Source organism: Triticum urartu, chromosome 4 (genome assembly GCF_003073215.2).
Source record: "Triticum urartu cultivar G1812 chromosome 4, Tu2.1, whole genome shotgun sequence".
In the NCBI taxonomy this organism is placed as follows: domain Eukaryota; kingdom Viridiplantae; phylum Streptophyta; class Magnoliopsida; order Poales; family Poaceae; genus Triticum; species Triticum urartu.
The window spans coordinates 102,762,524-102,777,505 of record NC_053025.1 but is presented as its reverse complement, the minus strand read 5'-3'; positions in this window follow the sequence as shown (position 1 = coordinate 102,777,505).

Here is a 14,982-nt window from a genome sequence, read left to right as displayed (position 1 = left end):
ATGGCCTGCACCTCGTGCACCCCTTCGCAAGAGTTGCGGAGCTCGGCCCAACGCGTGAGGTAGTCGCGGGTGGATTCGGCGGGGCCTTGTACGCACAAGGAGAGCTGTCTGGGCTTGGGAGCCCGCTTGTAGGTGCTGGTGAAGTTGCGGACGAAGGCTTCTGTGAAGTCTAGCCAGCTGTTGATGCTGTATGGCTTGAGGCTGTTGAGCCAGGTCCGCGCCGTGCCTTGTAGCATGAGGGGCACATACTTCACGGCAACGCGCCTGTTGCCATTTGCTATGCGAACCGCTATGGAGTAGTCGATCAACCAATCTTCCGGCTTCACGGAGCCGTTGTACTTGGGCGTGTCTCTTGGGAGCGAGAACCCTTTGGGGAAAGGCTCGTCGCGGATGCGGGGGCCGAAGCAAGGCGGGCCGACATCATCTTCTTCTTCTAGCGCCAGGGATCGCGCTAGGCGGTCGATCCGATGGCGGGTGTCGTTCTCGCCGACTCCTTCGCGGCGACCTAGTCGGCCGCTGAGAGTCGGGTGCGCGACAGGCGGTGGGGTGGGATATCTCTCCCCACGAGGCAGAGGCGGAGGCGGGCTGCCCCGCCGCTCCACGGCTCGGGGACAGCCTTCTGCGTCTCGCTCGATGGAGACCCGGGTTCGGCTTCGACTGGCAGCCGGCTCTTTCTCTTGTCGCGCACGGGTTTTACCCGCAGACGGCGTCCGGGACGTCGCGCCGTGCTCTCGGCACGGGGGAGGGCTTTCCGCGTGGGCGTCGACTTCGTGCCGCTGTGCGGCTGCATCGATTAGCTGCTGGGTGCGTCTGGTCATGTGGGGGAGTTCTTCGGCCCCCAGTCCGTCTAGCTCGTCTACGGCCGCCTGGTCAGCGCGCAGGTTCTCGAGTGGAGTGGCGTAGACTGGGCGGTCGACTCCTAGCATGTCGGCGATGGCGGCGCCGCGCTGTCTGACAACGCCGGCTCGGCTTGGTCCGCCTGGGGCGGCGTGCCAAAGGCGGCGCAGTCGACTTCGCGCTGGTGGGCCTCAGTGAGGCGTCTCATGGAGGCCAACTTTCGGCTCTCCACGAGGAGGGCGAGGTGGCGAACCTCCAGTGCTTTGGCGTCGGCATCGGCTGGGAAGGGGATGGACAAGTCATGGACCGCCGCATGCGGGGCGCTGAGGGCGTTTTTGCCAGAAGCGCCACCGTGGCTGATGACCATCACCTCGATGGTGGCACCGTCACGGCCATCAGCTCGGGGAAGCGGGTCGTTGTAGATCATGACATCGGTGGGGAAAGCGTCGAGCGAGGCCGTGTCGGAGTCGACAGGCATCGGATCGGTGGAGCTAACAGACTCCAAGTCCACAGCAGGCTCGCTGGAGACGTGGAGCTGGCCGAGGAGGTTGACGAGGTGGTCGGTGCCCGCGTCGGAGGCGAGCTCGTCGGAGATGAAGGTCTTGCCAAGGAGATCGGCGAGGCTGCTTGCCGCGCAGACGTTGGTGACGCCTTGCAGCGCGTCGTGGCAAGCGCCATCGGGCATGCCGGCTGGCTATGCTCACTAGGGAGGAAGAGGGTTCCCGTCCAGAACAGGTCTCCATACGATGGTGCACCTGGCCTCACGGTGGGCGCCAAATGTCGGGTGGTAGGTGTGACATATGCCAATGGGTGGCTTATCATTATGGGAGCCAGTAAGATGTCGCCGGTGCCTGGAAGCGGGATGAGGTGAGGACATGCACGCCGGTGAATGTTACCCAGCTTCGGGGCTCTCCGTGGAGATAACACCCCTACTGCTGCTCTGCGGGGTCTCCGCATGATCACTAGATGAACGAGTGGCTACAAGATGCTCCTTGAGCTGTTTTGCGAGAGGAGGAAGAAGGGCACGGCTCGCTCTCTTCTCCTCCCTATATGGTGTCTAAAACTAGCACAGATCCACCCTTTGCATGGGTGCCCCCGGGGGTTTATATAGGCCCACCCCCCGGGGGTACAATGGTAATCCGGCTGGGCGCGGGCCCCAGCCGTCTATGACTACGCTCGCCGGCTTCTGCGCCGACTGCTGGGGCCCGCCGGCTGCCAACTCCTTGGTCAACAGGCAGGCCCCACTGCCAAGGGTCTTGTCGGTGGCTGGTTACTGTTGCCTCACCCTGATGACGAGGGCTTCGTCGAGGTAAGCATGGCTACAGTGCCGCCATCCGGCGGGCGATCGCTGTAGCCTTACCGCGTCTTGTCTCCTTAATGGGGCGTCTCCTTCGAGGCGGGAAGCAAGCCGGCTGCGGGGAGCCGGCCCCGTCTCGGGCCGACTGGGGGAGGCCTGGCCGCCTTCGGGCGTCTCTCTTCCTGAAGGGGCCCACCGCCCGTGGGCCGCGCTGGCGGCCCGTCGTGGGTGACATCAGGATCAACATGGCAATAGTGCCGCGCCGGATGGGTCATGGCCACTCCGTACGGCGCACTATGCCAGGCGTGCTCGGGGATTCGGGGGTGGCAGGCTTTACTGTAGCCACGCCCCGTCACATCGCCGTTATGTGAATGCAGACTTCGAGGGTACGTTCTTGACCGCTTGGTGGGAGCCGGCCTCTTGGAGTCGGCCTTCTCGTGGCCAGCTTCTCGGAGCCGGCCCTCCCGCGGCTTTCTTCATGAGGGCTAAAGTCGGGCTGCCTTCCAATAGTCGGCCTGGGAGACAGCCGGCGAGGGGAAGGCGGCCCCACGTGTTGGATTCTTGAGGGCCGGATTGGCTCGTAATTTTTTCAGAAGGGCCAGGGGGAGCCGGCTAGGCTACCCGTGGTCATTTACTCCGACAGTAGTCGGTGGAGAAGAACATGAGGTGTGGAGAGGTGGAGGGATGGCCTGACCAACGGTGGGGTAGCGCTTCACAGCGAAGCGTGCTAAGCAGAGCTGCTAGCAGGAGGAGGCGGGAGCAGGTGCTCCCGGTGGCGCTGGAGGAAGAAGACGAGAGATTGAAGATGGATGCCGGTCGTTTGATGTAAATCTAATGGCTAACGATGTCAGAATCATTTGTTTACTAAGTTGACAACGACTTGCATTGGCTTCGACCTATTGGCCCACATTTCAGCCTCCAAAAATGTGGCACGTATTCAACCCATTTTTTCAGAATTTATAGTCAATTTGATCTCTTTTTTTAGAATTACAGTCCACTTGCTGGGCTGGGTGAACAAATAATGTAGCGTCCATGCGGCCTATTTATTTTTCTCCTAAAACATTACATGCCATTTGCACTTTCTCGAAATACACAATTTTGTTGGGCTGATTCTAATTATAATGTTGGGTTGGGTGCAGCAATGTTATCAAAAAATAAACAGGGGCTGAGCATTTTATTATAAATATATTTAAATAATAAGTGATTTATTATTACATTGGTCCTTAAATCTTACCAAGCTTTTGTACACAATCACCAGGATTTTCGTTGCCAAAAAAATCTAGTATTTTATTGTTAAGAAATTATTTTATAAGTTAATAAGATGTGGGATATTGTTTTCTTACATATGTAAGTTTCTGTTAAATATATGATGACAATAAAAATAATATATAATAACATATAAAATAATTTAAATATATATAATATAGTTAGAAGGGAAACAAAAGTTGGACCAGGCATTCCTATTCTTATATAGAAAAATAGAACAGACCTCTGCGTTTTCTTCAAAAAAATACATAAATTGGGCTGCCCATGTTTCAGGAAAAATAAAACCTCGGATGGGAGGTCCATAGGCCGGTGTATATATGACGGCCCTAAAAAAATACAAAATGGCATGTCGTGGGCTGCGCATGTTAAAAAAGAAAGCCTAGACGGGGCAGCCCAAAACCCGGCGGATACTTGCTGCCCCAGTGGTGCTTCGTTGTTAATTTATCTCCTACGTTGAAGCACCTAAAAAATGTAACTATGTTGACAAACCCATGGGCCCCAACATCAATATAGCATTAGGAGGAAGTATTTCTCGATGAGGCACTTGCTTGCTTACGACCATAGACCTGGTGGGTCCCGACTGTCCGCCTCTCCACGTACAGTCCCCTCTAGATTCCTCTCGTTTGTTCAACATGTTCACAACGGCAGACAGTGGCGCCGCAGCGAGTGCACAAAGGCGCAGGATCGAGGTGATCGGACCACCCAAGGCAGTGCCTTATTTGTAATGAAATTAGTGAACTAGCCCAGTGGCCAAGTGACACTACCCGGCAGCTGTTTCGCCCGGGTTCGATTCCACTTGATGCAGGGAAAATATCTCCAAATTTTTTGCCTCTGCAATTATTGATATGTGGGTCCCCATTGTCATCTGCGCACACCACTTCATACACTTGCCAAAACTTCGTCCCTCGTTTTCTCTATTTTTTGCACACTCGACATTGTGTGGGCATTTTGAAAATAGCATATCTTTTTTACTATGCATCATATGAAGATGTGCTATGCATGAATTTTGACCAACATGATGTTAACTTGTTGGTAGTTCCATTTTCGACCATGAATAAAACTTCCAACATGGTGTTAACCCTGTTTGAAAAGGTCGTGTTAATATAAATGCTCTGCCTCTGAAACTTGCAGTTTCTTATCTTAAACTGAACTTGCAGTTTCTTATCTGAAACTGAAACTTCCAGTTTCTTCTCTGAGAATCACATTGTCTGCACTTTTATACTCCTATGAAACTACATTTTTTTAAGTGCTAAAAATATATCTCTGGAATTCATAAAATACTTCATATGCTCAATACTGCAAATCTGAAATTTAAAAGACATTCATATCTAAAAGTACTCTCAAAATACACAACACAAAACACAATTCACAACCTGCAAATACTGACAACTCTAAGCTCATCCTGACAATTCACAACCTGCCCGACTATTGGGCTGGGGGGGTAGTCCCCTCCTATTCCATGGAGACAGACAACCGCCCCGTGAGATAATGTGAATGGCGAGGGAGAGGATGGCGGGGAATCGTCGTCAGGCCAACTGCTTTTCTCCTCTTGCAGCTGGGTTCGGCGATGAAGACTCCACCGGCTCACTCTGGCACGACACCCTCACAAACGGCACCCTGTAGATGCTCGATCCTTCAATCTCTGGTGGATGCTCCATCTAAGATCGATACTCCCACCACCGCTCCCTCACGATCGGATTCGGTGAATCTGTTTACTCCATGGCCCAGAGGAGCAGCTCTATGTACTCCCGCGTGACTCCCTTTGGGAGTATCATCGCCTTTTCGCTCTGTTGCAGATATTTGGCCATGGATGTCGCTGTCGCCGCTAGTTGGTCCTGTTATCAAACCAAGACTGTATCTCCAACATCCTAGCTACCTTCACAGGGTCGCCGTCTGTGATCCTCATGTATCGGTTGTACTCCTCCATCGATCTACTTCTCCATAGCACCTTCACTCGCCGGTGGTGGTTTTTGAATGGAAGCGGAGAGGAGCAGCGCTGGTTTTGGATTAGAACGGGAGAGGAGCAATGCTGGTTTTGGATTGGAATAGGAGAGGAGGGGCGGTGGTTTTGAAATGGAAGAGAGGAGCGGCGGTGGATTTAGATTGGAATAGGAGAGGAGCGGCAGTGGTTTAAGAGGGGAGGAGCGGCACTGGTCTTGGAAGTATTTTTTTTGTTTTGCGTATTTTGGGTCAAAGTTTGACCACGTACTGTATTTCACAAGCAAAATGTGAATGCATGTCACAAAAATTGTATCGTTTGGTTCGTATCTGAATGTACTTTCAAATTATATTATTTTTTCAAAGTATAACATATATTTTATTTGTGAAAATCATGGTAAATTATGACCCAGAATAAAAGGGAGACTAGTTAATGTGGGGTCGCTTTCTTAATTGAAGGGTAAATTGATTTTGATTTTGATCCAATCACAGCGCGCCGACCCTCTCGTCCAATCCTAAATCCCCGCCGCACGCTCCTCTCCCTCTTCTCCATTCCAAAACCACCTCCTCTCCTCTCCATCATCTCCATTGCAAAACCACCTCCTCTCTCCTCCCATCTTCCAAAGCTAGCACCAGACCACTCAGAAGGACATCTATGGAGAGGATGCAACAGCGAATCAGGCAGATCACCGCGTGACGACCAGGCAAAGTTAGCCAGTTTGAAGGAGATCCTTACTTGGTTTGACAATGAGTGGGAGATTTCGAGGACGGTGAGGGCCATGTGGTAATGTATGCAAAAGAGTGAGACGACGGTGATGTACTCCTCGGAGGCAGTCACGCCGCAGTCCTTTGAGTTCATCGAGTATCTCCTCTGGGCGATGGAGCAGACAGATTCGCCCGAGGCATAAGTCAGGCGGAGGTGGTGGGCGTACAGGTCGAAGGCCGAGCGCCCAGAGGATAACGAATCGATCGAGTACGGTGTGCCGTTCGTGAGGGTGGAGAGCCAGTTGGAGCCACAGGAGTATTCGTTCTCCCACCGCAAGAGGATGCCATATGGCGTGACGTCGCTTCCCCGCCGTTCTCCACGGTTCCCTCAATGCTCGCCTCATTTCAACGGTGTTGGTAGGGTTTAAGGTAAGCTTCGCACTAACCTAATCTTCCATCTGCTCATGCTTACAATCAGTGTGACAGCTAACAAAAATCATGCTTACAATCAGTCTCCGAGTACTACGCCAATCACCGTAAAATAGCTCTGGACCTTTGGGTCAAAGTTGTGACACTGTGTACAAATAAAGAAAAGTAGATTGGTGCTTCTTTCAGAAAAGAGTACACCCCTAGAAAACTGCCAATATAAGCTACTAGTATTTTTTTGAAGTCTAAGCTACTAGTATTTGGTTAGAGGATTTGCTGCCGAGAAAGATCCGTCCACAGTGAGCGCCACACATCCCACTGATGGTGGTGGATGCCAATGCTTAGATGGAGCAGGGTTGGTGTCGGTAATTTTTACTTGGCACCTCGCACTCTGCATATATGCCGGTTCCATCCGTACATTTGTGAAGTTCCACCAAAATGCAGCTGAATAACCCTGTTTGCATAGATAATGAAAAGGCGTGATTACATTATAGTGGCACTAGTTGATGAAACATACACTAATAAATAGAATAAAATATTGCGATAGTATCATAGTATGCCATGCTGCGAGGGCGAAATGGGCCCTGTGACGCCTCATACGGTATGCCTCATACTAGAAATCGACCCAAGTCTCCCCGATACACCTTCTGCCAGTGATGAACATCAGTGTACATCGGTAGTACAAGGAGGGGCCTTGAGACATTCCAATCTCTATTTTTGTGCACATCAACTAAAATTAAGCACCCCAGTTTGTAGAAACGCTTAAACATTAACAATGGGACTAGTTGATGAAACATATACTAACAAAGAGAAAGCACTTTCTTTATCTACATTGGAAATGAAATGATAGAGAGGACACTCGCTCTATTTTAACTGTATTACTACTTCATTTTATCAGTGGCACTAGGGTCGAGCAAGTGGCAAACGAGGTGTACCGTGCGTCGCAAGGATGGAGGCCGGGGGTGCTTAGACTGGGATGCTGAAGCTGGCTCTTTCAGTCCCTATCTTCCCCTGTGTTGTTTCTGTGGTAGCATTTGGGTTGTAATCCAAACTTGGTCGAGCTGGTGCCGCGTCCCCCTACCTGCCTAGCTTATGTGGCGAACTTGTCTCCTGCTAGTACTCAGTCCGTTCTAGTAGTAGTTGCATAACTGCCCGTTTACACTGAGATGTTGTTGGATAATGGTTCTCTATGGTTGGATTTCTTTAATGAAATCGGAGGAAACTGATAACCCACAAGTATATGGGATCGCAACAGTTTTTGACAAGTAAGAGTGTCGAACCCAACGAGGAGCTAAAGGTAGAACAAATATTCCCTCAAGTTCTACCGACCACCGATACAACTCTACGCACGCTTGACCTGGAACAAGTATGAAACTAGAAGTACTTTGTAGGTGTTGTTGGATAGGTTCGCAAGATAATAAAGAGTACATAAATAAAAAGTAGGGGCTGTTTAGATAAAGAAACAATAAAGTAAATATAGCGAGTGTGGAAAAGTGGTGGTAGGAGTTGTGAAATTGCCCCTAAGCAATTGACTACTTTACTAGACCGATAGCAAGTATTATGTGGGAGAGGCCACTGCTAGCATGTCATCCCTGACTTGGAATTCTATGCACTTATGATTGGAACTATTAGCAAGCATCCGCAACTACTAATGTTCATTAAGGTAAAACCCAACCATAGCATTAAGATATATTGGTCCCCCTTCAATCCTGTATGCATCAATTTTCTATGCTAGGTTGAAGCTTCTGTCACTCTTTCCCTCCAATACATAGTCCTATCAACATACAACTAACCCTAGGGTGTGATCCACGCGCACAATCATATGATGGGCACCAAAGGACAGCAACATAACCAAAAGCAAATTAAATCAATCATAGCAATTCATCAACCACCGATAGGACAACGAAAATCTACTCAGACATCATAGGATGGCAACACATCATTGGATAATAATATGAAGCATAGAGCACCATGTTCAAGTAGAGGGTACAACGGGTTGCGGGAGAGTGGACCGCTGTAGATAGAGGGGGGAAGGTGATGGAGATGTTGGTGAAGATGGCAGAGGTGTTGGTGTAGATCGCGGTGATGATAATGGCCCCCGGTGGCACTCCGGTGCCACCGGAAGCGAGGGGGAGAGAGCCCCCCTCCTTCTTATTCTTCCTTGACCTCCTCCCTAGATGGGAGAAGGGTTTCCCCTCTGGTCCAAGGCCTTCATGGCACGGGAGGGGCAAGAGCCCCTCTGAGATTGGATCTGTCTCTTTGTCTCTCTCTGTTTCTGTGTTCTTAGATTCTTCCCTTTCACCGTTTCTTATATTCCCAGAGATCCGTAACTCCGATTGGGCTGAAATATTGACACGATCTCTATCCGGAAATTAGCTTTCTTGCGGCGAAAGAAGTGCATTAACCGCCTTATGGGTGGCCCACGAGGGTCAGGGGCGCGCCTGGGGGGGGGGGTGCAGGCGTGCCCTCCTGCCTCGTGGCCACCTCGGGCATCGTCTCACGTGGATTGTTTTCCCAACAATCATATATATTCCAAAAAAATCTCCATTAGTTTTTATTCCATTTGGACTCCGTTTGATATGGATATTCAGCGAAACAAAAAACATGCAACAAATAGGAACTGGCACTGGGCACTGGATCAATATGTTAGTCCAAAAATAGTATAAAAAGTTGCCAAAAGTATATGAAAGTTGTAGAATATTGGCATGGAACAATAAAAAATTATAGATATGACGGATACGTATCAGCATCCCCAAGCTTAATTCCTGCTTGTCCTCGAGTAGGTAAATGATAAAAAAGATAATTTTTGATGTGGAATGCTACCTAGCATAATCTTGATCATATGTCTAATCATGGCATGAGTATTAAGACACGAGTGATTCAAAGCAATAGTCTACCAGTTGACATAAAAACAATAATACTTCAAGCCTACTAATAAAGCAATCATGTCTTTTCAAAATAACATGGCCAAAGTAAGTTATCCCTAAAAATCATATAGTCTGGCTATGCTCCATCTTCACCACACAAAATATTCACATCATGCACAACCCCGATGACAAGCCAAGCAATTGTTTCATACTTTTGACGTTCTCAAACCTTTTCAACTTTCACGCAATACATGATCGTGAGCCATGGACATAGCACTATAGGTGGAATAGAATATGATGGTGGAGAAGACAAAAAGGAGAAGATAGTCTCACATCAACTAGGCGTATCAACGGGCTATGGAGATGCCCATCAATAGATATCAATGTGAGTGAGTAGGGATTGCCATGCAACGGATGCACTAGAGCTATAAGTATATGAAAGCTCTAACTGAAACTAAGTGGGTGTGCATCCAACTTGCTTGCTCATGAAGACCTAGGGCATTTGAGGAAGCCCATCATCAGAATGTATAAGCCAAGTTCTATAATGAAAATTCCCACTAGTATATGAAAGTGATAACTGAAGAGACTCTCTATATGAAGAACATGGTGCTACTTTGAAGCACAAGTGTGGACAAAGGATAGTAGCACCGCCACTTCTCTATTTTTCTCTCATTTTTTGGTGGGCTTCTTTCGCCTTTTTTTATTTGGTCTTCTTTGGCCTCTTTTATTTATTTTTAAACTCCGGAGTCTCATCCCGACTTGTGGGGGAATCATAGTCTCCATCATTCTTTCCTCACTGGGGCAATGCTCTAATAATGATGATCATCACACTTTTATTTAATAACAACTAGATATTAAAACTCGATATCTAGAATAAGGATATGAGTCTATATGAATGCCTCCGGCGGTGTACCAAGATGTGCAATGATCTAGCGTAGCAATGACATCAAAAAACGGACAAGCCATGAAAACATCATGCTAGCTATCTTATGATCATGCAAAGCAATATGACAATGATGCTCAAGTCATGTATATGATGATGATGGAAGTTGCATGGCAATATATCTCGGAATGGCTATGGAAATGCCATGATAGGTAGGTATGGTGGCTGTTTTGAGGAAGGTATATTGTGGGTTTATGGTACCGGCGAAAGTTGTGCGGTACTAGAGAGGCTAGCAATGGTGGAAGGGTGAGAGTGCGTATAATCCATGGGCTTAGCATTAGTCATAAAGAACTCACATACTTATTGCAAAAATCTATTAGTCATCGAAACAAAGTACTACGCGCATGCTCCTAGGGCGATAGATTGGTAGGAAAAGACCATCGCTCGTCCCTGACCGCCACTCATAAGGAAGACAATCAATAAATACCTCATGCTCCGACTTCATTACATGACGGTTCACCATACGTGCATGCTACGGGAATCACAAATCTCAACACAAGTATTTCTACTAATCCACAACTACCCACTAGCATGACTCTAACATCACCATCTTTATATCGCAAAACTATTGCAAGGAATCAAACATATCATATTCAGTGATCTACAAGTTTTATGTAGGATTTTATGACTAACCATGTGAATGACCAGTTCCTGCCATCTCTCTAAATAGATATAAGTGAAGCAAGAGCGTTTAGTTGTTTCTACAAAAGATATGCCCACGCTCTATAAAATATAAGTGAAGCAAAAGAGCATTCTACAAATGGCGGTTGTCTATGTAAAGAGAAACATGCAATCCATACTTCAAATGATGTAAGTGAAGCACATGAAGCATTCTATAAAGCCATACTCAAAAGATATAAGTGAAGTGTAATGAGAATTCTATAAATCAACCAAGGACTATCTCATAACAGCATGGTGCATAAAATAAAAATGAAAACTAAATGCAAAAGACACTCCAAGATTGCACATATCGCATGAACGAAACGAATCCGAAAACATACTGATACTTGTTGAAGAAAGAGGGGATGCCTTCCGGGGCATCCCCAAGCTTAGACGCTTGAGTCTCCTTGAATATTTACTTGGGGTGCCTCGGGCATCCCCAAGCTTGAGCTCTTGCCTCTCTTCCTTCTTCTCACATCGAGACCTTCTCGATCATCGAACACTTCATCCACACAAAACTTCAACAGAAAACTCGGTAAGATCCGTTAGTATAATAAAGCAAATCACTACTCTAAGTACTGTAGAAAACCAATTCATATTTTGTTTTTTCATTGTGTCTACTGTATTATAAGTTTTTCATGGCTTAATACACTAATATAAATTGACAGTTTCATCAAAACAAGCAAACTATGCATCAAAAACAGAATCTGTCTAAAACAGAATAGTCTAATAATCTGAACATTCACCATACTTATGATACTTTAAATATTCTACCAAAATTAGAAAAAATAAACAATTTGTATAGGAAGACAGTGCAAAAAGAATCAGAACTATTTGACGTTCCAGCTAAAAATGTAAAATCACGCACTACAGCCAAAGTTTCTGTCCTGCACCGTACAAACCATCAAGCAAATGTAAATATCCTAAAGGAAAACCTTGGCACATTATTTTTATAATACAAAGGAATTTTACAAAGGGATAATTATTTTTATTGAAAATTTTCTGTAATCAAGATTCACAAAGTTTGCATGAGCATGAACAAAGTTCAAGGCTAGCTCCCACTTCAACAATGCTTGTCTTTCTCACTTTCGCTTTCCTTTTTGAAAAAGTTTTGGGTTCCCCTCTTTATTTTTATTGTTTTTAAACTATATAAAAGCAGTCAACATAAGTAAATGACTCTCTAAAACTTCCGGGTTGTCTCCCTGGTAGCGCTTTCTTTAAAGCCATTAAGCTAGGCATATAGTGCTCAAGTAGTGAATCCACCCGGATCCCAAGGTATATCAAAGCCAATTTTAATTAACAATGATTTGTAATTTAGTGGTGAGCACAAGGTAACATATATCATGTAATGACGAAGTCTAACTCTCTTCCTATGCATCGGCATGTCATAAAAGAACAATTCATGCACACATAGTAATGGCCAATGCATAGTATAAACAGTTCTTGCAATTTTGTCATATTGGAAACATAGAGAGGTGGAGATATAGTTCCTCTCTCATAATAATTGCAAGTAGGAGCAGCAAGCACATGCATATTATATTCATCAAAATCATCATGTGCAACAGAAAAAGGCAACCCATCAATATAATCCTTAATAAGTGCAAACTTCTTCGATATAGTGTAGTCGGGAGAATTTCAAAAAGATAATAGGACTATCATGCGTGGGTGCAATAGCAGCAATTTCATGTTTAACATAAGGAACTATAGCAAGTTCATCTCCATAAGCATAATTCATATTGGCATCTTGGCCACAAGCATAGCAAGTATCATCGAAAAGGGAAATTTCAAAAGAATCAAGGGATCATAACAATCATCATAGCAATCATCCTCCGGTAAGCACGGAGGGAAATTAAACAATGTATGAGTTGAAGAGTTACTCTCATTAGAAGGTGGGCACGGGTAGCTAATCCTCTCTTCCTCCTTTTGTTCTTCGCTCTCCTCCTAATCTTTTTCATCCAATATGAGCTCGCAGTTTCATCAATTTCTTCTTCCATAGGTTCCTGCAAAATATTAGTCTCTTCTTGGACATCCACTACTAGGGAAAAGGCTAGCAGCAGCGCGGGTTTTAGGCCTATCAGCAGCGCGGGTACCCGCACTACCAATAAGGCGCTACAGCTAACGTATAGCAGTAGCGCTGGTCCACCCGCGCTACTGCTACACAAGTGTTGCAGCAGCGCACTTAAAGGAACCTCGCTGCTGCTAATAGCTATAGCGCGCTTCCCCTGTGCGCGCTACTGCTACAACCGCGCTGCTGCTAACTTTTCTGCACTCGCTACTGCTAATTTTAGTAGTTTTTTGTTTTTTTTCGGCATATTTGTTTTGTATTTGAACAGGCTTTAGAGAAGAATCTTTAGCACATACAAATGTCATCATGATACACATACAAATGCCTGCGAGACCACAAATGTAATCATAGCATATACATACAAATAGTCTCGTCATAATCATCATCCAACACAAAGTGGTATCTTGTCATCATCTCGAAAATAGTGATACATGCAAGTCTCGAATACTTGCAACTACAACGTCATCCATCTAAACAAAGGTATACGCGAGAAGAGCTATCACTATGAGTGAGAGCGGAACTATGCAGTACATGAGATGGCGGTTACGAGTCCTCTCTCGCGCTAGCGTGAACCTCAAGTAACTAGCTTCTCCTTCTTGTCTGCTTTTGAAGCCTTTATGGCTGGCGTCCGAGAACCCATTCACTTGCGCCTGACACTCATGCCACTCGTTGTACACCCCCGGAACCTTCCCTTTGTACACGACATAGCAGTTCCATCTCGCCATCAAGAAACTAGGTACCTGTTAGAGATGCATGTTCATGAAGAGGATGTACAATCATATATATGCAACAAAATATACTAGAGAACACCGAAAAAGAAAGGGTTAGCAACTAGATGCAACATACAGTATGCAAATTAATTAACTAGAGGTACGCAGGTCATCGTACGCAAACTAACAAAGTAGCGTTACGCAAGTTCGGCAGGGATCGTGGACATCACAAAGTTGCATCACTACAAATAGTATACAAGTTCAACCGACACATATCATCATCATCGGCATCATAAATCACTAGAAGTTCCATCCTTCCATATCATCGAGGATGGACCCTAGCTTCTTGAACGGTGTGAGGTCTAGACGTTGCATGCCTATGCTAGTTCGGACGTCAGCTCGCGATAAAGGGCCATGGTGGAACATCCCCTTCTCATCGACGACTTCTTTCATGATGATCGTCGCAATGTCGCTTTGGATGTGAAAGAAGTCATCTCTAAGTTTATAATCCGCTTCTCCATGAGATTCTAGCCACTTGTGGATATGATCATCATTTCTTCTTCTCATGCGAAGCTTTTGGTGATCCCTGTTGAACTGATTCATGAGATGGAGGATGTACAATCCATCCTTCTTGCTTGGTTTTGGGACTTGGATGCAGGAGAAGTTAGTTTTATGCGTGAAACCCATTTTCTTGTTCCTTTGTTTCCTGATCTGCATGTGGCCACCTCTAAAACTGAAGCCTTGGAGAGCATCATCTAGAATATTCATTATGTGGGTGTAGTCTTTTTTCTTGTAGTCTCTGGAAGGGTCAAAATACACGGTGTGGGAGACTTGCGGATAAAGAACGATAAGGACGGCGCGCCCGTTGCTGCGGGGAAAAGACACCTCAAATTACTCTCCATAGAGAGAGAAGGAATGATTGAAATGTATGAAAGGGTTGTTCGAAACTGACTTACTTTAGATGATAAGGCACGAGGAAAATTTCCCGGTCCTTATTCTATACCATGAAGTTTTGGAGGTAGTCCCTAGCAGTTTCACGCTCAAAGTCGCCGAGACTCAAGAAAGACTCATGCATGTAGTACGGATCCGCCACACAGATTTGCGAGACTTCTTCACTGTTCATGACAGAGCTCATATGTAGCGCAAAAAGGCGGACGATTGTAAAATCGAGCCGCCTTGTCAGAAACATCTCAAAGATATGGTCAAACCGCAGGAAGAACACCTCCGCGGGTCGTGTCTCGACGTAGCACTTCCCCTCAGGCACACGT